The sequence below is a fragment of the Camellia sinensis genome, chromosome 14, assembly GCF_055761805.1.
Source record: "Camellia sinensis isolate YWXY chromosome 14, ASM5576180v1, whole genome shotgun sequence".
NCBI classification, from domain to species: domain Eukaryota; kingdom Viridiplantae; phylum Streptophyta; class Magnoliopsida; order Ericales; family Theaceae; genus Camellia; species Camellia sinensis.
This window is the reverse complement of record NC_138974.1, coordinates 103,011,557-103,030,592: the sequence shown is the minus strand read 5'-3', so window position 1 is coordinate 103,030,592 and position 19,036 is coordinate 103,011,557. Positions and strand designations below refer to the sequence as shown.

The window sequence follows — 19,036 nt, the reverse complement described above, 5'->3', positions numbered from 1 at the left end:
CGCGACTTTATTGTTTTAAGCAGTAGACGGGAAAAAAAATGAAATTGAATGGAACAGGATAAACTGGAAATGGTTTAAAAGGGAGAAATTTGTCGAAAATGAGCCGAAGGCGATTGAATGGGCTAAAAATCGGACACGCTGTCCGGGAAAAAAAAAAGGGGGGGGGAGGAAAAAGGGACAAAAGGGGTGCAACACGCGGACTTCCCAAGGGGTCACCCATCCTAGTACTACTCTTGCCCACGCACGCTTAACTGCGGAGTTCTGATGGGATCCGGTGCATTAGTGCTGGTACGATCGCATCCGGAGATTAACCGCAACTTTATTGTTCTTAGCAGTAGACGGGAAAAAAAATGAAATTGAATGGAACAAGATAATCTGGAAATGGTTTAACAGGGAGAAATTTGTCGAAAAGGAGGCGAAGGCGATTGAATGGGCTACAAATCGGACAGGCTGTCCGGGGAAAAAAAAAGGGGGGGGGAGTGGAAAAAGGGACAAAAGGGGTGCAACACGAGGACTTCCTAGGGGGTCACCCATACCAGCACTACTCTCGCCCAAGCACGCTTAACTGCAGAGTTCTGATGGGATCCGGTGCATTATTGCTGGTATGATCGCACCCGAAAATTAACCGCGACTTTATTGTTTTAAGTAGTAGACGGGGAAAAAAATGAAATTTAATGGAACAGGATAATCTGGAAATGGTTTAAAAGGGAGAAATTTGTCGAAAAGGAGGCGAAGACGATTGAATGGGCTAAAAATCGGACAGGCTGTCCGGGGAAAAAAAAAAGGGGGGGTGGAAAAAGGGACAAAAGGGGTGCAACACGAGGACTTCCCAGGGGGTCGCCCATCCTAGTACCACTCTCGCCCAAGAACGCTTAACTGCGGAGTTCTGATGGGATCCGGTGCATTAGTGCTGGTACGATCGCACCCGAAGATTGACCGCGACTTTATTGTTTTAAGGAGTAGATGGGGAAAAAATGAAATTGAATGGAACAGGATAATCTGGAAATGGTTTAAAAGGGAGAAATTTGTCGAAATGGAGGCGAAGGCGATTGAATGGGCTAAAAATCGGACAGGCTGTCATGGGGAAAAAAAAGGGGGCGGGTGGAAAAAGGGACAAAACGGGTGCAACACGAGGACTTCCCAGGGGTCACCCATCCTAGTACTACTCTCGCCCAAGAACGCTTAACTGCGGAGTTCTGATGGGATCCGGTGCATTTGTACTGGTATGATCGCACCCGAAGATTAACCGCGACTTTATTGTTTTAACTAATAGACGGGAAAAAAATGAAATTGAATGGAACAGGATAATCTGGAAATGGTATAAAAGGGAGAAATTTGTCGAAAAGGAGGCGAAGGCGATTGAATGGGCTAAAAATCGGACAGGTTGTCCGGGGAAAAAAAAAAGGGGAGGGGGAGTGGAAAAAGGGACAAAAGGGGTGCAACACGAGGACTTCCCAGGGGGCCACCCATCCTAGTACTACTCTCGCCCAACCACGCTTAACTGCGGAGTTCTGATGGGATCCGGTGCATTAGTGCTGGTATGATCGTACCCGAAGATTAACCGCGACTTTATTGTTTTAAGCAGTAGACGGGAAAAAAAAAGAAATTGAATGGAACAGGATAATCTGGAAATGGTTTAAAAGGGAGAAATTTGTCGAAAAGGAGGCGAAGGCGAGTGAATGGGCTAAAAATCGGACAGGCTATCCCCGGAAAGAAAAAAGGGGTGGAAAAAGGGACAAAAGGGGTGCAACACGAGGACTTCCCAGGGGATCACCCATCCTAGTACTACTCTCGCCCAAGTACGCTTAACTACGGAGTTCTGAAGGGATCCGGTGCATTAGTGCTGGTATGATCGCACCCGAAGATTAACCGCGACTTTATTGTTTTAAGCAGTAGACGGGAAAAAAAATGAAATTGAACGGAACAGGATAATCTGGAAATGGTTTAAAAGGGAGAAATTTGTCGAAAAGGAGGCGAAGGCGATTGAATGGGCTAAAAATCGGACATGCTGTCCGGGGAAAAAAAAAAGGGGGGGGGTGGAAAAAGGGTCAAAAGGGTGCAACACGAGGACTTCCCAGGGGGTCACCCATCCTGGTACTACTCTCGCCGAAGCGCGCTTAACTGCGGAGTTCTGATGGGGTCCGGTGCATTAGTGCTGGTATGATCGCACCCGAAGATTAATCGCGATTTTATTGTTTTAAGCAGTAGACGGGAAAAAAAATGAAATTGAATGGAACAAGATAATCTGGAAATGGTTTAAAAGGGAGAAATTTGTTGAAAAGGAGGAGAAGGCGATTGAATGGGCTAAAAATCAGACAGGCTGTCCGGGGAAAAAAAAAGGGGGGGGTTGAAAAAGGGACAAAAGGGGTGCAACACGAGGACATCCCAGGGGGTCACCCATCCTAATACTACTCTCGCCCAAGCACGCTTATCTGCGGAGTTCTGATGGGATCCGTTGCATTAGTGCTGGTATGATCGCACCAGAAGATTAACCGCGACTTTATTGTTTTACGCAGTAGACGGGAAAAAAAATTAAATTGCATGGAACATAGTAATCCAGAAATGGTTTAAAAGGGAGAAATTTGTCGAAAAGGAGACGAAGGCGATTGAATGGGCTAAAAATTGGACAGGCTGTCCGGGAAGAAAAAAAAAAGGGGGGGCGGTGGAAAAAGGAACAAAAGGGGTGCAACACGAGGACTTCCCAGGGGATCACCCATCCTAGTACTACTCTCGCCCAAGCACGCTTAACTGCGGAGTTCTGATGGGATCCGGTGCATTAGTGCTGGTATGCTCGCACCTGAAGATTAACCGCGACTTTATTGTTTTAAGCAGTAGACGGGAAAAAAAATGAAATTGAATGGAACCGGACAATCCGGAAATGGTTTAAAAGGGAGAAATTTGTCGAAAAGGAGGCGAAGGCGATTGAATGGGCTAAAAATCGGCCAGGCTGTCCGCGGAAAAAAAAAAAAGGGGGGGGTTGGAAAAAGGGGCAAAAGGGGTGCAACACGAGGACATCCCAGGGGGTCACCCATCCTAGTACTACTGTCGCCCTGTCACGCTTAACTGCGGAGTTCTGATGGTATCCGGTGCATTAGTGCTGGTATGATCGCACCCGAAGATTAACCGCGACTTTATTGTTTTAAGCAGTAGACGGGAAAAAATGAAATTGAATGGAACAGGATAATCTGGAAATGGTTTAAAAGGGAGAAATTTGTCGAAAAGGAGGCGAAGGCGATTGTATGGGCAAAAAATCGGACAGGATGTCCGGGGAAAAAAAAAAGGGGGGGGTGTGGAAAAAGGGACAAAACGGGGCAACACGAGGACTTCCCAGGGGGTCACCCATCCTAATACTACTATCGCCCAAGCACGCTTAACTGCGGAGTTCTGATGGGATCAGTTTAATTGGTGCCGGTATGATCGCACCAGAAGATTAACCGCGACTTTATTGTTTTATGTAGTAGACGGGAAAAAAAATGAAATTGAATGGAACATGGTAATCTGGAAATGGTTGAAATGGGAGAAATTTGTCGAAAAGGAGGGGAAGGCGATTGAATGGGCTAAAAATCGGACAGGCTGTCCGGGAAAAAAAAAAAAAGGAGGGGCGGTGGAAAAAGGGACAAAAAGGGGTGCAACACGAGGACTTCCCAGGGGGTCACCCATCCTAGTACTACTCTCGCCCAAGCACGCTTAACTGCGGAGTTTTGATGGGATCCGGTGCATTAGTGCTGGTATGATCGCACTCGAAGATTAATCGCGATTTTATTGTTTTAAGCAGTAGACAGGAAAAAAAATGAAATTGAATGGAACAGGATAATCTGGAAATGGTTCAAAAGGGAGAAATTTGTTGAAAAGGAGGCGAAGGCGATTGAATGGGCTAAAAATCGGACAGGCTGTCCGGGGAAAAAAAAAGAGGGGGGTGGAAAAAGGGACAAAAGGGGTTTAACACGAGGACTTCCCAGGGGGTCACCCTTCCTAGCACTACTCTCGCCCAACCACGCTTAACTGCGGAGTTCTGATGGGATCCGGTGCATTAGTGCAGGTATGATCGCACCCGAAGATTAATCGCGGCTTTATTGTTTTAAGTAGTAGACGGGAAAAAAAATGAAATTGAATGGAACAGGATAACCTGGAAATGGTTTAAAAGGGAGAAATTTGTCGAAAATGAGGCGAAGGCGATTGAATGGGCTAAAAATCGTACAGGCTGTCCGGGGGAAAAAAAAAACGGAGGGGGGGTGGAAAAGGGAGAAAAGCGATGCAACACGAGGACTTCCCAGGGGATCATCCATCCTAGTACTACTCTCGCCCAAGCACGCTTAACTGCTGAGTTCTGATGGGATCCGGTGCATTAGTGCTGGTATAATCGCACCCGAAGATTAACCGCGACTTTATTGTTTTAAGCAGTAGATGGGAAAAAAAATGAAATTGAATGGAACAGGATGATCTGGAAATGGTTTAAAAGGGAGAAATTTGTCGAAAAGGAGGCGAAGGCGATTGAATGGGATAAAAATCGGACAGGCTGTCCGGGGAAAAAAAAAAAAAGGGGGGGGGAGTGGAATAAGGTACAAAATGGGTGCAACACGAGGACTTCCCACGGGGACACCCATCCTAGCACTACTCTCACCCAAGCACGCTTAACTGCGGAATTCTGATGGGATCCGGTGCATTACTGCTGGTATGATCGCACCCGAAGATTAATCGCGATTTTATTATTTTAAGCAGTAGACGGGAAAAAAAATGAAATTGAATGGAACCGGATAATTTGGAAATGGTTTAAAAGGGAGAAATTTGTCGAAAAGGAGGCGAAGGCGATTGAATGGGCTAAAAATCAGACAGGCTGTCCGGGGAAAAAAAAAAGGGGGGGGGGAGTGGAATAAGGGACAAAAGGGGTGCAACACGAGGACTTCCCAGGGGGTCACCCATCCTAGTACTACTCTCGCCTAACCACGCTTAACTGCGGAGTTTTGATGGGATCCGGTGCATTAGTGCTGGTATGATCGCACCCGAAGATTAACCGCGACTTTATTGTTTTAAGCCGTAGACGGGAAAAAAAATGAAATTGAATGGAACAGGATAATCTAGAAATGGTTTAAAAGGGAGAAATTTGTCGAAAAGGAGGCGATGGCGATTGAATGGGCTAAAAATCGGACAGGCTGTCCGGGAAAAAAAAAAAAGGGGTGGGGGTGGAAAAAGGCACAAAAGGGGTGCAACACGAGGACTTCCCAGTGGGTCACCCATCCTAGTACTACTCTCGCCCAAGCACGCTTAACTGCGGAGTTCTGATGGGATCCGGTGCATTAGTGCTGGTATGATCGCACCTGAAGATTAACCGCGACTTTTTTGTTTTAAGCAGTAGACGGGAAAAAAAATGAAATTGAATGGAACAGGATAATCTGGAAATGGTTTAAAAGGGTGAAATTTGTCGAAAAGGAGGCGAAGACGATTGAATGGGCTAAAAATCGGCCAGGCTGTCCGGGGAAAAAAAAAAGGGGGGGTGGAAAATGGCACAAAAGGGGTGCAACACGAGGACATCCCAGGGGGTCACCCATCCTGGTACTACTCTCGCCCAAGCACGCTTAACTGCGGAGTTCTGATGGTATCCGGTGCATTAGTGTTGGTATGATCGCACCCGAAGATTAATCGCGACTTTATTGTTTTAAGCAGTAGACGGGAAAAAAATGAAATTGAATGGAACAGGATAATCTGGAAATGGTTTAAAGGGGAGAAATTTGTCGAAAAAGAGGCGAAGGCGATTGAATGGGCTAAAAATCGGAGAGGCCGTCCGGGGAAAAAAAAGAAATAGGGGAGGGTGGAAAAAGGGACAAAAGGGGGCAATACGAGAACTTCCCAGGGGGTCACCCATCCTAATACTACTGTCGCCCAAGCACGCTTAGCTGCAGAGTTCTGATGGGATCCGTTGCATTAGTGCTGGTATGATCGCACCCGAAGATTAACCGCGACTTTATTGTTTCAAGCAGTAGACGGGAAAAAAAATGAAATTGAATGGAACAGGATAATCTGGAAATGGTTTAAAACGGAGAAATTTGTCGAAATGGAGGCGAAGGCGATTGAATGTGCTAAAAATCGGACAAGCTGTCCGGGGAAAAAAAAAAAAGGGGGGGTGTGGAAAAAGGGACAAAAGGTGTGCAACACGAAGACTTCCTAGGGGGTCACCCATCCTAGTACTACTCTCGCCCAAGCACGCTTAACGGCGGAGTTCTGATGGCATCCGGTGCATTAGTGCTGGTATGATCACACCCGAAGATTAACCGCGACTTTTTTGTTTTAAGCAGTAGACGGGAAAAAAAATGAAATTGAATGGAACAGGATAATCTGGAAATGGTTCAAAAGGGAGAAATTTGTCAAAAATGAGGCGAAGGCGATTTAATGGGCAAAAAATCGGACAGGCTGTCCGGGGAAAAAAAAAAAGGGGTGGGGTGTGGAAAAAGGGGTGCAACACGAGGACTTCCCTGGGGGTCACCCATCCTAGTACTACTCTCGCCCAAGCACGCTTAACTGCGGAGTTCTGATGGGATCCGGTGCATTAGTGCTGGTATGATCGCACCCAAAGATTAACCGCGACTTTTTTGTTTTAAGCAGTAGACGGGAAAAAAAATAAAATTGAATGGAACAGGATAATCTGGAAATGGTTTAAAAGGGAGAAATTTGTGGAAAAGGAGGCGAAGGCAATTGAATGGGCTAAAAATCGGACAGGCTGTCCAGGGAAAAAAAAAAGGGGGGGGGGAGTGGAAAAAGGGACAAAAGGGAAAAAAAATGAAATTGAATGGGACAGGATAATCTGAAAATGGTTTACAAGGGAGAAATTTGTCGAAAAGAAGGCGAAGGCGATTGAATTGGCTAAAAATCGGACAGGCTGTCCGGGGAAAAAAAAAATGGGGGGGTGGAAAAATGGATAAAAGTGGTACAACATGAGGACTTCGCAGGGGGTCACCCATCCTAGTACTACTCTCGCCCAAGCACGCTTAACTGCGGAGTTCTGAAGGGATACGGTGCATTAGTGCTGGTATGATCGCACCCGAAGATGAACCGCGACTTTATTGTTTTAAGCAGTAGATGGGAAAAAAATAAAATTGAATGGAACAGGATAATCTGGAAATGGTTTAAAAGCGAGAAATTTGTCGAAAAGGAGGCGAAGGCGATTGAATGGGTTAAAAATCGGACAGGATGTCTGGGGAAAAAAAAAAACGGGGGGGGGGGGGTCGAAAAAGGGACAAAAGGTGGGCAACACGAGGACTTCCCAGGGGGTCACCCATCCTAATACTTCTCTCGCCCAAGCACGCATAATTGCGGAGTTCTGATGGGATACGTTGCATTAGTGCTGGTATGATCGCACCAGAAGATTAACCGCGACTTTATTGTTTTAAGCAGTAGATGGGAAAAAAATAAAATTGAATGGAACAGGATAATCTGGAAATGGTTTAAAAGCGAGAAATTTGTCGAAAAGGAGGCGAAGGCGATTGAATGGGTTAAAAATCGGACAGGATGTCCTGGGAAAAAAAAAACGGGGGGGGGGATCAAAAAAGGGACAAAAGGTGGGCAACACGACGACTTCCCACGGGGTCACCCATCCTAATACTTCTCTCGCCCAAGCACGCATAATTGCGGAGTTCTGATGGGATACGTTGCATTAGTGCTGGTATGATCGCACCAGAAGATTAACCGCAACTTTATTGTTTTAAGCAGTAGACTGGAAAAAAAATAAAATTGAATGGAACATGGTAATCTGGAAATGGTTTAAAAGGGAGAAATTTGTCGAAAAGAAGGCGAAGGTGATTGAATGGGCTAAAAATCGGACAGGCTGTCCGGGAAAAAAAAAAGGAGGGGGGGGGGCAGTGGAAAAAGGGACAAAAAAGGTGCAACACGAGGACTTCCCGGGGGGTCACCCATCCTAGTACTACTCTCGCCCAAGCACGCTTAACTGCGGAGTTCTGATGGGATCCGGTGCATTTGTGCTGGTATGATCGCACCCGAAGATTAAACGCGATTTTATTGTTTTAAGCAGTAGACGGGAAAAAAAATGAAATTGAATGGAACATGGTAATCTGGAAATCGTTTAAAAGGGGGAAATTTGTCGAAAAGGAGGCGAAGGCGATTGAATGGGCTAAAAATCGGACAGGCGGTCCTGGAAAAAAAAAAGAAAAAGGGGAGGAGGTGGAAAAAGGAACAAAAGGGGTGCAACACGAGGACTTCCCGGGGGGTCACCCATCCTCGTACTACTCTCGCCCAAGCACTCGTAACTGCGGAGTTCTGATGGGATCCGGTGCACTAGTGCCGGTATGATCGCACCCGAAGATTAACCGCGACTTTATTGTTTTAAGCAGTAGACGGGAAAAAAAATGAAATTGAATGGAACAGTATAATCTGGAAATGGTTTGGAAGCGAGAAATTTGTCGAAAAGGAGGCGAAGGCGATTGAATGGGCTAAAAATCAGACAGGCTGTCCAGGGAAAAAAAAAATGGAGGGGGTGGAAAAAGGGACAAAAGGGGTGCAACACGAGGACTTCCCAGGGGGTCAGCCATCCTAGTACTACTCTCGCCCAAGCACGCTTAACTGCGGAGTTCTGATGGGATCCGGTGCATTAGTGCTGGTATGATCGCACCCGAAGATTAACCGCGACTTTATTGTTTTAAGCAGTAGACGGGGAAAAAAATGAAATTGAATGGAACAGGATAATCTGGAAATGGTTTAAAAGGGAGAAATTTGTCGAAAAGGAGGCGAAGGCGATTGAATGGGCTAAAAATCGGACAGGCTGTCCGGGGAAAAAAAAGGGGGGGGGTGGAAAAAGGGACAAAAGGGGGCAACACGAGGACTTCCCAGGGGGTCACCCATCCTAATACTACTCTCGCCCAAGCACGCTTAACTGCGTAGTTCTGATGGGATCCGTTGCATTAGTGCTGGTATGATCGCACCAGAATATTAACCGCGACTTTATTGTTTTAAGCAGTAGACAGGAAAAAAAATGAAATTGAATAGAACATGGTAATCTGGAAATGGTTTAAAAGGGAGAAATTTGTCGAAAAGGAGGCGAAGGCGATTGAATGGGCTAAAAATCGGACAGGCTGTCCGGGAAAAAAAAAAGAAAAAGGGGGGGACGTGGAAAAATGTACAGAAGGGGTGCAACACGTGGACTTTCCAGGGGGTCACCCATCCTAGTACTACTCTCGTCCAAGCACGCGTAACTGCGGAGTTCTGATGGGAACCGGTGCATTAGTGCTGGTATGATCGCACCCGATGATTAATCGCGATTTTATTGTTTTAAGCAGTAGACGGGAAATAAAATGAAATTGAGTGGAACCGGATAATCTGGAAATGGTTTAAAAGGGAGAAATTTGTCGAAAAGGAGGCGAAGGAGATTTAATGGGCTAAAAATCAGACAGGCTGTCCGGGGAAAAAAAAAAGGGGGGGTGGAAAAAGGGACAAAAGGGGTGCAACACGAGGACTTCCCAGGGGGTCACCCATCCTAGTACTACTCTCGCCCAACCATGCTTAACTGCGGAGTTCTGATGGGATCCGGTGCATTAGTGCTGGTATGATCGCACCCGAAGATTAACCGCGACTTTATTGTTTTAAGCAGTAGATGGGAAAAAAATAAAATTGAATGGAACAGGATAATATGGAAATGGTTTAAAAGCGAGAAATTTGTCGAAAAGGAGACGAAGGCGATTGAATGGGTTAAAAATCGGACAGGATGTCCGGGGAAAAAAAAAATGGGGGGGGGTCGAAAAAGGGACAAAAGGTGGGCAACACGAGGACTTCCCAGGGGGTCACCCATCCTAATACTTCTCTCGCCCAAGCACGCATAATTGCGGAGTTCTGATGGGATACGTTGCATTAGTGCTGGTATGATCGCACCAGAAGATTAACCGCGACTTTATTGTTTTAAGCAGTAGACGGGAAAAAAAATAAAATTGAATGGAACATGGTAATCTGGAAATGGTTTAAAAGGGAGAAATTTGTCGAAAAGAAGGCGAAGGCGATTGAATGGGCTAAAAATCGGACAGGCTGTCCGGGAAAAAAAAAAAGGGGGGGGGGGGCGGTGGAAAAAGGAACAAAAGAGGTGCAACACGAGGACTTCCCGGGGGGTCACCCATCCTAGTACTACTCTCGCCCAAGCACGCTTAACTGCGGAGTTCTGATGGGATCCGGTGCATTTGTGCTGGTATGATCGCACCCGAAGATTAATCGCGATTTTATTGTTTTAAGCAGTAGACGGTAAAAAAAAATGAAATTGAATGGAACATGGTAATCTGGAAATCGTTTAAAAGGGGGAAATTTGTCGAAAAGGAGGCGAAGGCGATTGAATGGGCTAAAAATCGGACAGGCTGTCCTGGAAAAAAAAAAAAGAAAAAGGGGGGGAGGTGGAAAAAGGGACAAAAGGGGTGCAACACGAGGACTTCCCGGGGGGTCACCCATCCTAGTACTACTCTCGCCCAAGCACTCGTAACTGCGGAGTTCTGATGGGATCCGGTGCATTAGTGCTGGTATGATCGCACCCGAAGATTAACCGCGACTTTATTTTTTTAAGCAGTAGACGGGAAAAAAAATGAAATTGAATGGAACAGTATAATCTGGAAATGGTTTGGAAGGGAGAAATTTGTCGAAAAGGAGGCGAAGGCGATTGAATGGGCTAAAAATCGGACAGGCTGTCCAGGGAAAAGAAAAAAGGAGGGGGTGGAAAAAGGGACAAAAGGGGTGCAACACGAGGACTTGCCAGGGGGTCACCCATCCTAGTACTACTCTCGCCCAAGCACGCTTAACTGCGGAGTTCTGATGGGATCCGGTGCATTAGTGCTGGTATGATCGCACCTGAAGATTAACCGCGACTTTATTGTTTCAAGCAGTAGACGGGGAAAAAAATGAAATTGAATGGAACAGGATAATCTGGAAATGGTTTAAAAGGGAGAAATTAGTCGAAAAGGAGGCGAAGGCGATTGAATGGGCAAAAAATCGGACATGCTGTCCGGGGGAAAAAAAAAAGGGGGGTGGAAAAAGGGACAAAAGGGGGCAACACGAGGACTTCCCAGGGGGTCACCCATCCTAATACTACTCTCGCCCAAGCACGCTTAACTGCGGAGTTCTGATGGGATCCGTTGCGTTAGTGCTGGTATGATCGCACCAGAAGATTAACCGCGACTTTATTGTTTTAAGCAGTAGACAGGAAAAAAAATGAAATTGAATGGAACATGGTAATCTGGAAATGGTTTAAAAGGGAGAAATTTGTCGAAAAGGAGGCGAAGGCGATTGAATGGGCTAAAAATCGGACAGGCTGTCCGGGAAAAAAAAAAAGAAAAAGAGGGGGAGGTGGAAAAATGTACAAAAGGGGTGCAACACGCGGACTTTCCAGGGGGTCACCCATCCTACTACTACTCTCGTCTAAGCACGCGTAACTGCGGAGTTCTGATGGGATCCGGTGCATTAGTGCTGGTATGATCGCACCCGATGATTAATCGCGATTTTATTGTTTTAAGCAGTAGACGGGAAATAAAATGAAATTGAATGGAACCGGATAATCTGGAAATGGTTTAAAAGGGAGAAATTTGTCGAAAAGGAGGCGAAGGAGATTGAATGGGCTAAAAATCGGACAGGCTGTCCGGGGAAAAAAAAAAGGGGGGGTGGTGGAAAAAGGGACAAAAGGGGTGCAACACGAGGACTTCCCGGGGGCTCACCCATCCTAGTACTACTCTCGCCCAACCACGCTTAACTGCGGAGTTCTGATGGGATCCGGTGCATTAGTGCTGGTATGATCGCACCCGAAGATTAACCGCGACTTTATTATTTTAAGCAGTAGACGGGAAAAAAAATGAAATTGAATGTAACAGGATAATCTGGAAATGGTATAAAAGGGAGAAATTTGTCGAAAAGGAGTCGAAGGCGATTGAATGGGCTAAAAATCAGACAGGATATCCGGGGAAAAAAGAAAAAGGGCGGAGTGAAAGAGGGACAAAAGGGGTGCAACACGAGGACTTCCCTGGGGGTCACCCATCCTAGTACTACTCTCGCCCAAGCACGCTTAACAGTGGACTTCTGATGGGATCCGGTGCATTAGTGCTGGTATGATCGCACCCGAAGATTAACCGCGACTTTATTGTTTTAAGCAGTAGACGGGAAAAAAAATGAAATTGAAGGGAACAGGATAATCTGGAAATGGTTTAAAAGGGAGAAATTTGTCGAAAAGGAGGCGAAGACGATTGAATGGGCTAAAAATCGGACAGGCTGTCCGGGGAAAAAAAAAAAAGGGGGGGTGGAAAAAGGGACAAAAGGGGTGCAACACGAGGACTTCCCAAGGGGTCACCCATCCTAGTACTACTCTCGCCCAAGCTCGCTTAACTGCGGAGTTCTGATGGGATCCGGTGCATTAGTGCTGGTTTGATCGCACCCGAAGATTAACCGCGACTTTATTGTTTTAAGCAGTAGACAGGAAAAAAAATGAAATTCAATGGAACAGGATAATCTGGAAATGGTTTAAAAGGAAGAAATTTGTCGAAAAGGAGGCGAAGACGATTGAATGGGCTAAAAATCGGACAGGCTGTCCGGGGAAAAAAAAAAAAGGGGGGGGGTGGAAAAAGGGGTGCAACACGAGGGCTTCCCAGGCGGTCACCCATCCTAGTACTACTCTCGCCCAAGCACGCTTAACTGCGCAGTTCTAATGGGATCCGGTGCATTATTACTGGTATGATCACACCCGAAGATTAACCGCGACTTTATTGTTTTAATCCGTAGACGGGAAAAAAAATGAAATTGAATGGAACAGGATAATCTGGAAATGGTTTAAAAGGGAGAAATTTGTCGAAAAGGAGGCGAAGGCGATTGAATGGGCTAAAAATCGGACAGGCTGTCCGGGGAAAAAAAAAAGCGGGGATTGGAATAAGGGACAAAAGGGGTGCAACACGAGGACTTCCCAGGGGGTCACCCATCCTTGTACTACTCTCGTCCAACCACGCTTAACTGCGGAGTTCTGATGGGATCCGTTGCATTAGTGCTAGTATGATCGCACCCGAAGAATAACCGCGACTTTATTGTTTTAAGCAGTAGACGGGAAAAAAAATGAAATTGAATGGAACATGGTAATCTGGAAATGGTTTAAAAGGGAGAAATTTCTCGAAAAGGAGGCGAAGGCGATTGAATGGGCTAAAAATCGGACAGTGTGTCCGGGAAAAAAAAAAAAAAAAGAGGGGGCGGTGGAAATAGGGACAAAAGGGGCGCAACACGAGGACTTCCCGGGGGGTCACCCATCCTTGTACTACTCTTGCCCAAGCACGCTTAACTGCGGAGTTCTGATGGGATCCGGTGCATTAGTGCTGGTATGATCGCACCCGAAGATTAATCGCGATTTTATTGTTTTAAGCAGTAGACGAGGAAAAAAATGGAATTGAATGGAACAGGATAATCTGAAAATGGTTTAAAAGGGAGAAATTTGTCGAAAAGGAGGCGAAGGAGATTGTATGGGCTAAAAATCGGACAGGCTGTCCGGGGAAAAAAAAAAGGGGGGTGGAAAAATGGACAAAAGGGGTGCAACACGAGGACTTCCCTGGGGGTCACCCATCCTAGTACTACTCTCGTCCAACCACGCTTAACTGCGGAGTTCTGATGGGATCCGGTGCATTAGTGCTGGTATGATCGCACCCGAAGATTAACCGTGACTTTATTGTTTTAAGCAGTAGACGGGAAAAAAATGAAATTGAATGGAACAGGATAATCTTGAAATGGTTTAAAAGGGAAAAATTTGTCGAAGAGGAGGCGAAGGCGATTGAATGGGCTAAAAATCGGACAGGCTGCCCGGGAAAAAAACAAAAAAAGTAGGGGGTGGAAAAAAGGACAAAAGGGGTGCAACAGGAGGACTTCCCAGGGTTCACCCATCCTACTACTACTCTCGCCCAAGCACGTTTAACGGCGGAGTTCTAATGGGATCCGGTGCATTAGTACCGGTATGATCGCACCCGAAGATTAATCGCGATTTTATTGTTTTAAGCAGTAGACGGGAAAAAAAATGAAATTGAATGGAACAGGATAATCTGGAAATGGTTTAAAAGGGAGAAATTTGTCGAAAAGGAGGCGAAGGCGATTGAATGTGCTAAAAATCGGACAGGCTGTCCGGGGAAAAAAATAAAATGGGAGGGTGGAAAAAGGGACAAAAGGGGTGCAACACGAGGACTTCCCAGGGGGTCACCCATCCTAGTACTACTCTCGCCCAAGCACGCATAACTGCGAAGTTCTGATGGGATCCGGTGCATTAGTGCTGGTATGATCGCACCCGAAGATTAGCCGCGACTTTATTGTTTTAAGCAGTAGACGGGAAAAAAATAAAATTGAATGGAACAGGATAATCTGTAAATGGTTTAAAAGGGAGAAATTTGTCGAAAATGAGGCGAAGGCGATTGAATGGGCTAAAAATCGGACAGGCTGTCCGGGGGAAAAAAAAAAAAGCGGGCCGTGGGAAAAGGGACAAAAGGGGGCAACACGAGGACTTCCCAGGGGGTCACCCATCCTAATACAACTCTCGCCCAAGCACGCTTAACTGCGTAGTTCTGTTGGGATCCGTTGCATTAGTGCTGGTATGATCGCACCAGAAGATTAACCGCGACTGTATTGTTTTAAGCATTAGACGGGAAAAAAAATGAAATTGAATGGAACATGGAAATCTGGAAATGGTTTAAAAGGGAGAAATTTGTCGACAAAGAGGCGAAGGCGATTGAATGGGCTAAAAATCGGACACGCTGTCCGGGAAAAAAAAAAGAAAAGGGGAGGCGGTGGAAAAAGGGACAAAAAGGGGTGCACCTGGAGGACTTCCCGGGGGGTCACCCATCCTAGTACTACTCTCGCCCAAGCACGCTTAACTGCGGAGTTCGGATGGGATCTGGTCCATTAGTGCTGGTATGATCGCACCCGAAGATTAATCGCGATTTTGTTGTTTTAAGCAGCAGACGGGAAAAAAAATTAAATTGAATAGAACAGAATAATCTGGAAATGGTTTAAAAGGGAGAAATTTGTCGAAAAGGAGGCGAAGGCAATTGAATGGGCTAAAAATCGGACAGGCTGTCCGGGGAAAAAAAAAAGGGGGGTGGAAAAAGGGACAAAAGGGGTGCAACACGAGGACTTCCCAGGGGGTCACCCATCCTAGTACTACTCTCGCCCAACCACGCTTAACTGCGGAGTTCTGATGGGATCCGGTGCATTAGTGCTGGTATGATCGCACCCGAAGATTAACCGCGACTTTATTGTTTTAAGCAGTAGACGGGAAAAAAAAATGAAATTGAATGGAACAGGATAATCTGGAAATGGTTTAAAAGGGAGAAATTTGTCGAAAAGGAGGCGAAGGCGATTGAATGGGCTAAAAATCGGACAGGCTGTCCAGGGAAAAAGAAAAGGGGGGGTGGAAAAGGGACAAAAGGGGTGCAACACGAGGACTTCACAGGGGGTCACCCATCCTAGTACTACTCTCGCCCAAGCACGCTTAACGGCGGAGTTCTGATGGGATCCGGTGCATTGGTGCTGGCATGATCGCACCCGAAGATTAACCGCGACTTTATTGTTTTAAGCAGTAGACGGGAAAAAAAATGAAATTGAATGGAACAGGATAATCTGGAAATGGTTTAAAAGGGAGAAATTTTTCGAAAAGGAGGCGAAGGCGATTGAATGGGCTAAAAATCGGACAGGCTGTCCGGGGAAAAAAAAAAAAAAGTCGGGGGGGTGGAAAAAGGGGTGCAACACGAGGACTTCCCAGGGGGTCACCCATCCTACTACTACTCTCGCCCAAGCACGCTTAACTGCGAAGTTCTGATGGGATCCGGTGCATTAGTGCTGGTATGATCGCACCCGAAGATTAGCCGCGACTTTATTGTTTTAATCAGTAAACGGGAAAAAAATAAAATTGAATGGAACAGGATAATCTGTAAATGGTTTAAAAGGGAGAAATTTGTCGAAAATGAGGCGAAGGCGATTGAATGGGCTAAAAATCGGACAGGCTGTCCGGGGAAAAAAAAAAAAAGCGGGCCGTGGAAAAAGGGACAAAAGGGGGCAACCCGAGGACTTCCCAAGGGGTCACCCATCCTAATACTACTCTCGCCCAAGCACGCTTAACTGCGGAGTTCTGTTGGGATCCGTTGCATTAGTGCTGGTATGATCGCACCAGAAGATTAACCGCGACTGTATTGTTTTAAGCATTAGACAGGAAAAAAAATGAAATTGAATGGAACATGGTATTCTGGAAATGGTTTAAAAGGGAGAAATTTGTCGAAAAAGAGGCAAAGGCGATTGAATGGGCTAAAAATCGGACAAGCTGTACGGGAAAAAAAAAAGAAAAGGGGGGGCGGTGGAAAAAGGGAAAAAAGGGGTGCACCACGAGGACTTCCCGGGGGGTCACCCATCCTAGTACTACTCTCGCCCAAGCACGCTTAACTGCGGAGTTCTGATGGGATCCGGTCCACTAGTGCTGGTATGATCGCACCCGAAGATTAATCGCGATTTTGTTGTTTTAAGCAGCAGACGGGAAAAAAAATGAAATTGAATGGAACAGAATAATCTGGAAATGGTTTAAAAGGGAGAAATTTGTCGAAAAGGAAGCGAAGGCGATTGAATGGGCTAAAAATCGGACAGGCTGTCCGGGGAAAAAAAAAGGGGGGTGGAAAAAGGGACAAAAGGGGTGCAACACGAGGACTTCCCAGGGGGTCACCCATCCTAGTACTACTCTCGCCCAAGCACGCTTAACTGCGGAGTTCTGATGGGATCCGGTGCATTAGTGCTGGTATGATCGCACCCGAAGATTAACCGCGACTTTATTGTTTTAAGCAGTAGACGGGAAAAAAATTGAAATTGAATGGAACAGGATAATCTGGAAATGGTTTAAAAGGGAGAAATTTGTCGAAAAGGAGGCGAAGGCGATTGAATGGGCTAAAAATCGGACAGGCTGTCCAGGGAAAAAAAAAAGGGAGGGGGGGTGGAAAAGGGACAAAAGGGGTGCAACACGAGGACTTCACAGGGGGTCACCCATCCTAGTACTACTCTCGCCCAAGCACGCTTAACGGCGGTGTTCTGATGGGATCCGGTGCATTGGTGCTGGCATGATCGCACCCGAAGATTAACCGCGACTTTATTGTTTTAAGTAGTAGACGGGAAAAAAAATGAAATTGAATGGAACAGGATAATCCGGAAATGGTTTAAAAGGGAGAAATTTGTCGAAAAGGAGGCGAAGGCGATTGAATGGGCTAAAAATCGGACAGGCTGTCCGGGGGAAAAAAAAAGTGGGGGTGTGGAAAAAGGGACAAAAGGGGGCAACACGAGGACTTCCCAGGGGGTCACCCATCCTAATACTACTCTCACCCAAGCACGCTTAACTGCGGAGTTCTGATGGGATCCGTTGGATTAGTGGTGGTATGATCGCACCAGAAGATTTACCGCCACTTTATTTTTTTAAACAGTAGACGGGAAAAAAAATGAAATTGAATGGAACCGGATAATCTGGAAATGGTTTAAAAGGGAGAAATTTTTCAAAAAGGAGGCGAAGGCGATTGAATGGGCTAAAAATCGGACAGGCTGTCCGCGGAAAAAAAAAGGGGGGGTGGAAAAAGGGACAAAAGGGGTGCAACACGAGGACTTCAAAGGGGTTCACCCATCCTAGTACTACTCTCGCCCAACCACGCTTAACTGCTGAGTTCTGATGGGATCCGGTGCATTAGTGCTTGTATGATCGCACCCGAAGATTAACCGCGAATTTATTGTTTTAAGCAGTAGACGAGAAAAAAAATGAAATTGAATGGAACAGGATAATCTGGAAATGGTATAAAAGGGAGAAATTTGTTGAAAAGGAGGCGAAGGCGATTGAATGGGCTAAAAATCGGACAGGATGTCCGGGGAAAAAAAAAAGGGGGTGGTGAAAAAGGGACAAAAGGGGTGCAACACGAGGACTTCCCAGGGGGTCACCCATCCTAGTACTACTCTCGCCCAAGCACGCTTAACGTCGGAGTTCTGATGGGATCCGGTGCTTTAGTGCTGGTATGATCGCACCCGAAGATTAACCGCGATTTTATTGTTTTAAGCAGTAGACGGGAAAAAAATGAAATTGAATGGAACAGGATAATCTGGAAATGGTTTAAAAGGGAGAAATTTGTCGAAAATGAGGCGAAGGCGGTTTAATGGGCTAAAAATCGGACAGGCTGTCCGGGGGAAAAAAGAAAAGCGGTCCGTGGAAAAAGGGACAAAAGGGGGCAACACGAGGACTTCCCTGGGGGTCACCCATCCTAATACTACTCTCGCCCAAGCACGCTTAACTGCGTAGTTCTGTTGGGATCTGTTGCATTAGTGCTGGTATGATCGCACCAGACGATTAACCGCGACTGCATTGTTTTAAGCATTAGACGGGAAAAAAAAATGAAATTGAATGGAACATGGCAACCTGGAAATGGTTTAAAAGGGAGAAATTTTTCGAAAAGGAAGCGAAGGCGATTGAATGGGCTAAAAATCGGACAAGCTGTCCGGGAAAAAAAAAAAGAAAAAGGGGGGGCAGTGGAAAAAGGGAAAAAAGGGGTGCAACACGAGGACTTCCCGGGGGGTCACCCATCCTAGTACTACTCTCGCCCAAGCACGCTTAACTGCGGAGTTCTGATGGGATCCGGTCCATTAGTGCTGGTATGATCGCACCCGAAGATTAATCGCGATTTTATTGTTTTAAGCAGTAGACGTGAAAAAAAATGAAATTGAATGGAACAGGATAATCTGGAAATGGTTTGAAAGGGAGAAATTTGTCGAAAAGGAGGCGAAGGCGATTGAATGGGCTAAAAATCGGACAGGCTGTCCGGGGAAAAAAAAAAGGGGGGGTGGAAAAAGGGACAAAAGGGGTGCAACACGAGGACTTCCCAGGGGGTCAGCCATCCTAGTATTACTCTCGCCCAACCACGCTTAACTGCGTAGTTCTGATGGGATCCGGTGCATTAGTGCTGGTATGATCGCACCCGAAGATTAACCGCGACTTTATTGTTTTAAGCAGTAGATGGGAAAAAAATGAAATTGAATAGAACAGGATAAT

At 46.1% G+C, this 19,036-nt stretch overlaps 53 non-coding genes and 7 pseudogenes across 53 annotated transcripts; all 60 read right to left on the bottom strand.

Moving 5' to 3' along the window:
* Positions 1-183: 183 nt before the first annotated feature.
* On the bottom strand, positions 184-302 carry LOC145811497 (5S ribosomal RNA). Its single transcript, XR_014355037.1, has one exon. It is a non-coding gene; the product is annotated as a 5S ribosomal RNA (ribosomal RNA).
* Positions 303-497: 195 nt separating this feature from the next.
* Positions 498-616, bottom strand: LOC145811856 (5S ribosomal RNA). The gene has a single exon (XR_014355387.1). It is a non-coding gene; the product is annotated as a 5S ribosomal RNA (ribosomal RNA).
* A 192-nt stretch (positions 617-808) lies between these two features.
* On the bottom strand, positions 809-927 carry LOC145811228 (5S ribosomal RNA). The gene has a single exon (XR_014354773.1). It is a non-coding gene; the product is annotated as a 5S ribosomal RNA (ribosomal RNA).
* Positions 928-1,119: 192 nt separating this feature from the next.
* Positions 1,120-1,237, bottom strand: LOC145811222 (5S ribosomal RNA). The gene has a single exon (XR_014354768.1). It is a non-coding gene; the product is annotated as a 5S ribosomal RNA (ribosomal RNA).
* Positions 1,238-1,433: 196 nt separating this feature from the next.
* On the bottom strand, positions 1,434-1,552 carry LOC145811532 (5S ribosomal RNA). Its single transcript, XR_014355073.1, has one exon. It is a non-coding gene; the product is annotated as a 5S ribosomal RNA (ribosomal RNA).
* A 189-nt stretch (positions 1,553-1,741) lies between these two features.
* Positions 1,742-1,860, bottom strand: LOC145810997 (5S ribosomal RNA). Its single transcript, XR_014354547.1, has one exon. It is a non-coding gene; the product is annotated as a 5S ribosomal RNA (ribosomal RNA).
* Positions 1,861-2,053: 193 nt separating this feature from the next.
* On the bottom strand, positions 2,054-2,172 carry LOC145811672 (5S ribosomal RNA). Its single transcript, XR_014355207.1, has one exon. It is a non-coding gene; the product is annotated as a 5S ribosomal RNA (ribosomal RNA).
* A 192-nt stretch (positions 2,173-2,364) lies between these two features.
* LOC145811964 (5S ribosomal RNA) lies at positions 2,365-2,483 on the bottom strand. Its single transcript, XR_014355492.1, has one exon. It is a non-coding gene; the product is annotated as a 5S ribosomal RNA (ribosomal RNA).
* A 197-nt stretch (positions 2,484-2,680) lies between these two features.
* Positions 2,681-2,799, bottom strand: LOC145810832 (5S ribosomal RNA). Its single transcript, XR_014354387.1, has one exon. It is a non-coding gene; the product is annotated as a 5S ribosomal RNA (ribosomal RNA).
* Positions 2,800-2,995: 196 nt separating this feature from the next.
* On the bottom strand, positions 2,996-3,114 carry LOC145812266 (5S ribosomal RNA). The gene has a single exon (XR_014355800.1). It is a non-coding gene; the product is annotated as a 5S ribosomal RNA (ribosomal RNA).
* Positions 3,115-3,306: 192 nt separating this feature from the next.
* LOC145812358 (5S ribosomal RNA) lies at positions 3,307-3,425 on the bottom strand (annotated as a pseudogene).
* Positions 3,426-3,623: 198 nt separating this feature from the next.
* On the bottom strand, positions 3,624-3,742 carry LOC145810641 (5S ribosomal RNA). The gene has a single exon (XR_014354201.1). It is a non-coding gene; the product is annotated as a 5S ribosomal RNA (ribosomal RNA).
* A 192-nt stretch (positions 3,743-3,934) lies between these two features.
* On the bottom strand, positions 3,935-4,053 carry LOC145812256 (5S ribosomal RNA). The gene has a single exon (XR_014355785.1). It is a non-coding gene; the product is annotated as a 5S ribosomal RNA (ribosomal RNA).
* A 196-nt stretch (positions 4,054-4,249) lies between these two features.
* On the bottom strand, positions 4,250-4,368 carry LOC145811938 (5S ribosomal RNA). The gene has a single exon (XR_014355467.1). It is a non-coding gene; the product is annotated as a 5S ribosomal RNA (ribosomal RNA).
* A 199-nt stretch (positions 4,369-4,567) lies between these two features.
* On the bottom strand, positions 4,568-4,686 carry LOC145812065 (5S ribosomal RNA). The gene has a single exon (XR_014355591.1). It is a non-coding gene; the product is annotated as a 5S ribosomal RNA (ribosomal RNA).
* A 197-nt stretch (positions 4,687-4,883) lies between these two features.
* Positions 4,884-5,002, bottom strand: LOC145811736 (5S ribosomal RNA). The gene has a single exon (XR_014355269.1). It is a non-coding gene; the product is annotated as a 5S ribosomal RNA (ribosomal RNA).
* Positions 5,003-5,198: 196 nt separating this feature from the next.
* Positions 5,199-5,317, bottom strand: LOC145810063 (5S ribosomal RNA). The gene has a single exon (XR_014353629.1). It is a non-coding gene; the product is annotated as a 5S ribosomal RNA (ribosomal RNA).
* Positions 5,318-5,509: 192 nt separating this feature from the next.
* On the bottom strand, positions 5,510-5,628 carry LOC145811876 (5S ribosomal RNA). Its single transcript, XR_014355409.1, has one exon. It is a non-coding gene; the product is annotated as a 5S ribosomal RNA (ribosomal RNA).
* A 195-nt stretch (positions 5,629-5,823) lies between these two features.
* On the bottom strand, positions 5,824-5,942 carry LOC145812107 (5S ribosomal RNA). The gene has a single exon (XR_014355631.1). It is a non-coding gene; the product is annotated as a 5S ribosomal RNA (ribosomal RNA).
* A 196-nt stretch (positions 5,943-6,138) lies between these two features.
* LOC145812051 (5S ribosomal RNA) lies at positions 6,139-6,257 on the bottom strand. Its single transcript, XR_014355577.1, has one exon. It is a non-coding gene; the product is annotated as a 5S ribosomal RNA (ribosomal RNA).
* A 188-nt stretch (positions 6,258-6,445) lies between these two features.
* On the bottom strand, positions 6,446-6,564 carry LOC145809298 (5S ribosomal RNA). Its single transcript, XR_014352818.1, has one exon. It is a non-coding gene; the product is annotated as a 5S ribosomal RNA (ribosomal RNA).
* A 352-nt stretch (positions 6,565-6,916) lies between these two features.
* Positions 6,917-7,035, bottom strand: LOC145812222 (5S ribosomal RNA). The gene has a single exon (XR_014355748.1). It is a non-coding gene; the product is annotated as a 5S ribosomal RNA (ribosomal RNA).
* Positions 7,036-7,234: 199 nt separating this feature from the next.
* Positions 7,235-7,353, bottom strand: LOC145812370 (5S ribosomal RNA; annotated as a pseudogene).
* Positions 7,354-7,549: 196 nt separating this feature from the next.
* Positions 7,550-7,668, bottom strand: LOC145812391 (5S ribosomal RNA; annotated as a pseudogene).
* Positions 7,669-7,868: 200 nt separating this feature from the next.
* Positions 7,869-7,987, bottom strand: LOC145810167 (5S ribosomal RNA). Its single transcript, XR_014353735.1, has one exon. It is a non-coding gene; the product is annotated as a 5S ribosomal RNA (ribosomal RNA).
* A 200-nt stretch (positions 7,988-8,187) lies between these two features.
* Positions 8,188-8,306, bottom strand: LOC145811338 (5S ribosomal RNA). The gene has a single exon (XR_014354881.1). It is a non-coding gene; the product is annotated as a 5S ribosomal RNA (ribosomal RNA).
* A 194-nt stretch (positions 8,307-8,500) lies between these two features.
* LOC145809753 (5S ribosomal RNA) lies at positions 8,501-8,619 on the bottom strand. Its single transcript, XR_014353315.1, has one exon. It is a non-coding gene; the product is annotated as a 5S ribosomal RNA (ribosomal RNA).
* Positions 8,620-8,810: 191 nt separating this feature from the next.
* Positions 8,811-8,929, bottom strand: LOC145812062 (5S ribosomal RNA). Its single transcript, XR_014355588.1, has one exon. It is a non-coding gene; the product is annotated as a 5S ribosomal RNA (ribosomal RNA).
* Positions 8,930-9,129: 200 nt separating this feature from the next.
* LOC145811772 (5S ribosomal RNA) lies at positions 9,130-9,248 on the bottom strand. The gene has a single exon (XR_014355305.1). It is a non-coding gene; the product is annotated as a 5S ribosomal RNA (ribosomal RNA).
* A 192-nt stretch (positions 9,249-9,440) lies between these two features.
* Positions 9,441-9,559, bottom strand: LOC145810989 (5S ribosomal RNA). The gene has a single exon (XR_014354540.1). It is a non-coding gene; the product is annotated as a 5S ribosomal RNA (ribosomal RNA).
* A 194-nt stretch (positions 9,560-9,753) lies between these two features.
* Positions 9,754-9,872, bottom strand: LOC145812369 (5S ribosomal RNA; annotated as a pseudogene).
* A 200-nt stretch (positions 9,873-10,072) lies between these two features.
* Positions 10,073-10,191, bottom strand: LOC145810047 (5S ribosomal RNA). Its single transcript, XR_014353614.1, has one exon. It is a non-coding gene; the product is annotated as a 5S ribosomal RNA (ribosomal RNA).
* Positions 10,192-10,394: 203 nt separating this feature from the next.
* LOC145810211 (5S ribosomal RNA) lies at positions 10,395-10,513 on the bottom strand. The gene has a single exon (XR_014353784.1). It is a non-coding gene; the product is annotated as a 5S ribosomal RNA (ribosomal RNA).
* Positions 10,514-10,707: 194 nt separating this feature from the next.
* Positions 10,708-10,826, bottom strand: LOC145810833 (5S ribosomal RNA). The gene has a single exon (XR_014354388.1). It is a non-coding gene; the product is annotated as a 5S ribosomal RNA (ribosomal RNA).
* Positions 10,827-11,017: 191 nt separating this feature from the next.
* LOC145811543 (5S ribosomal RNA) lies at positions 11,018-11,136 on the bottom strand. The gene has a single exon (XR_014355083.1). It is a non-coding gene; the product is annotated as a 5S ribosomal RNA (ribosomal RNA).
* Positions 11,137-11,337: 201 nt separating this feature from the next.
* Positions 11,338-11,456, bottom strand: LOC145811933 (5S ribosomal RNA). The gene has a single exon (XR_014355463.1). It is a non-coding gene; the product is annotated as a 5S ribosomal RNA (ribosomal RNA).
* Positions 11,457-11,651: 195 nt separating this feature from the next.
* On the bottom strand, positions 11,652-11,770 carry LOC145811487 (5S ribosomal RNA). The gene has a single exon (XR_014355027.1). It is a non-coding gene; the product is annotated as a 5S ribosomal RNA (ribosomal RNA).
* Positions 11,771-11,964: 194 nt separating this feature from the next.
* On the bottom strand, positions 11,965-12,083 carry LOC145811549 (5S ribosomal RNA). Its single transcript, XR_014355089.1, has one exon. It is a non-coding gene; the product is annotated as a 5S ribosomal RNA (ribosomal RNA).
* A 194-nt stretch (positions 12,084-12,277) lies between these two features.
* Positions 12,278-12,396, bottom strand: LOC145810609 (5S ribosomal RNA). Its single transcript, XR_014354170.1, has one exon. It is a non-coding gene; the product is annotated as a 5S ribosomal RNA (ribosomal RNA).
* A 187-nt stretch (positions 12,397-12,583) lies between these two features.
* On the bottom strand, positions 12,584-12,702 carry LOC145811813 (5S ribosomal RNA). Its single transcript, XR_014355345.1, has one exon. It is a non-coding gene; the product is annotated as a 5S ribosomal RNA (ribosomal RNA).
* Positions 12,703-12,895: 193 nt separating this feature from the next.
* On the bottom strand, positions 12,896-13,014 carry LOC145812005 (5S ribosomal RNA). Its single transcript, XR_014355533.1, has one exon. It is a non-coding gene; the product is annotated as a 5S ribosomal RNA (ribosomal RNA).
* A 200-nt stretch (positions 13,015-13,214) lies between these two features.
* LOC145811117 (5S ribosomal RNA) lies at positions 13,215-13,333 on the bottom strand. Its single transcript, XR_014354668.1, has one exon. It is a non-coding gene; the product is annotated as a 5S ribosomal RNA (ribosomal RNA).
* A 191-nt stretch (positions 13,334-13,524) lies between these two features.
* On the bottom strand, positions 13,525-13,643 carry LOC145811081 (5S ribosomal RNA). Its single transcript, XR_014354633.1, has one exon. It is a non-coding gene; the product is annotated as a 5S ribosomal RNA (ribosomal RNA).
* A 196-nt stretch (positions 13,644-13,839) lies between these two features.
* On the bottom strand, positions 13,840-13,957 carry LOC145812321 (5S ribosomal RNA; annotated as a pseudogene).
* Positions 13,958-14,152: 195 nt separating this feature from the next.
* LOC145810749 (5S ribosomal RNA) lies at positions 14,153-14,271 on the bottom strand. Its single transcript, XR_014354305.1, has one exon. It is a non-coding gene; the product is annotated as a 5S ribosomal RNA (ribosomal RNA).
* Positions 14,272-14,465: 194 nt separating this feature from the next.
* Positions 14,466-14,584, bottom strand: LOC145812291 (5S ribosomal RNA). Its single transcript, XR_014355828.1, has one exon. It is a non-coding gene; the product is annotated as a 5S ribosomal RNA (ribosomal RNA).
* A 200-nt stretch (positions 14,585-14,784) lies between these two features.
* Positions 14,785-14,903, bottom strand: LOC145812168 (5S ribosomal RNA). Its single transcript, XR_014355694.1, has one exon. It is a non-coding gene; the product is annotated as a 5S ribosomal RNA (ribosomal RNA).
* A 191-nt stretch (positions 14,904-15,094) lies between these two features.
* Positions 15,095-15,213, bottom strand: LOC145810273 (5S ribosomal RNA). The gene has a single exon (XR_014353849.1). It is a non-coding gene; the product is annotated as a 5S ribosomal RNA (ribosomal RNA).
* Positions 15,214-15,405: 192 nt separating this feature from the next.
* Positions 15,406-15,524, bottom strand: LOC145810935 (5S ribosomal RNA). Its single transcript, XR_014354486.1, has one exon. It is a non-coding gene; the product is annotated as a 5S ribosomal RNA (ribosomal RNA).
* Positions 15,525-15,714: 190 nt separating this feature from the next.
* On the bottom strand, positions 15,715-15,833 carry LOC145810419 (5S ribosomal RNA). Its single transcript, XR_014353987.1, has one exon. It is a non-coding gene; the product is annotated as a 5S ribosomal RNA (ribosomal RNA).
* A 194-nt stretch (positions 15,834-16,027) lies between these two features.
* LOC145812136 (5S ribosomal RNA) lies at positions 16,028-16,146 on the bottom strand. The gene has a single exon (XR_014355661.1). It is a non-coding gene; the product is annotated as a 5S ribosomal RNA (ribosomal RNA).
* Positions 16,147-16,345: 199 nt separating this feature from the next.
* LOC145811331 (5S ribosomal RNA) lies at positions 16,346-16,464 on the bottom strand. Its single transcript, XR_014354875.1, has one exon. It is a non-coding gene; the product is annotated as a 5S ribosomal RNA (ribosomal RNA).
* Positions 16,465-16,654: 190 nt separating this feature from the next.
* LOC145809723 (5S ribosomal RNA) lies at positions 16,655-16,773 on the bottom strand. The gene has a single exon (XR_014353285.1). It is a non-coding gene; the product is annotated as a 5S ribosomal RNA (ribosomal RNA).
* Positions 16,774-16,968: 195 nt separating this feature from the next.
* On the bottom strand, positions 16,969-17,087 carry LOC145811677 (5S ribosomal RNA). Its single transcript, XR_014355212.1, has one exon. It is a non-coding gene; the product is annotated as a 5S ribosomal RNA (ribosomal RNA).
* A 193-nt stretch (positions 17,088-17,280) lies between these two features.
* Positions 17,281-17,399, bottom strand: LOC145812259 (5S ribosomal RNA). Its single transcript, XR_014355789.1, has one exon. It is a non-coding gene; the product is annotated as a 5S ribosomal RNA (ribosomal RNA).
* Positions 17,400-17,590: 191 nt separating this feature from the next.
* On the bottom strand, positions 17,591-17,709 carry LOC145812317 (5S ribosomal RNA; annotated as a pseudogene).
* Positions 17,710-17,901: 192 nt separating this feature from the next.
* On the bottom strand, positions 17,902-18,020 carry LOC145808954 (5S ribosomal RNA). The gene has a single exon (XR_014352443.1). It is a non-coding gene; the product is annotated as a 5S ribosomal RNA (ribosomal RNA).
* A 193-nt stretch (positions 18,021-18,213) lies between these two features.
* On the bottom strand, positions 18,214-18,332 carry LOC145812333 (5S ribosomal RNA; annotated as a pseudogene).
* Positions 18,333-18,534: 202 nt separating this feature from the next.
* LOC145810444 (5S ribosomal RNA) lies at positions 18,535-18,653 on the bottom strand. The gene has a single exon (XR_014354012.1). It is a non-coding gene; the product is annotated as a 5S ribosomal RNA (ribosomal RNA).
* Positions 18,654-18,845: 192 nt separating this feature from the next.
* Positions 18,846-18,964, bottom strand: LOC145812075 (5S ribosomal RNA). Its single transcript, XR_014355600.1, has one exon. It is a non-coding gene; the product is annotated as a 5S ribosomal RNA (ribosomal RNA).
* Between the last annotated feature and the right edge of the window lie 72 nt (positions 18,965-19,036).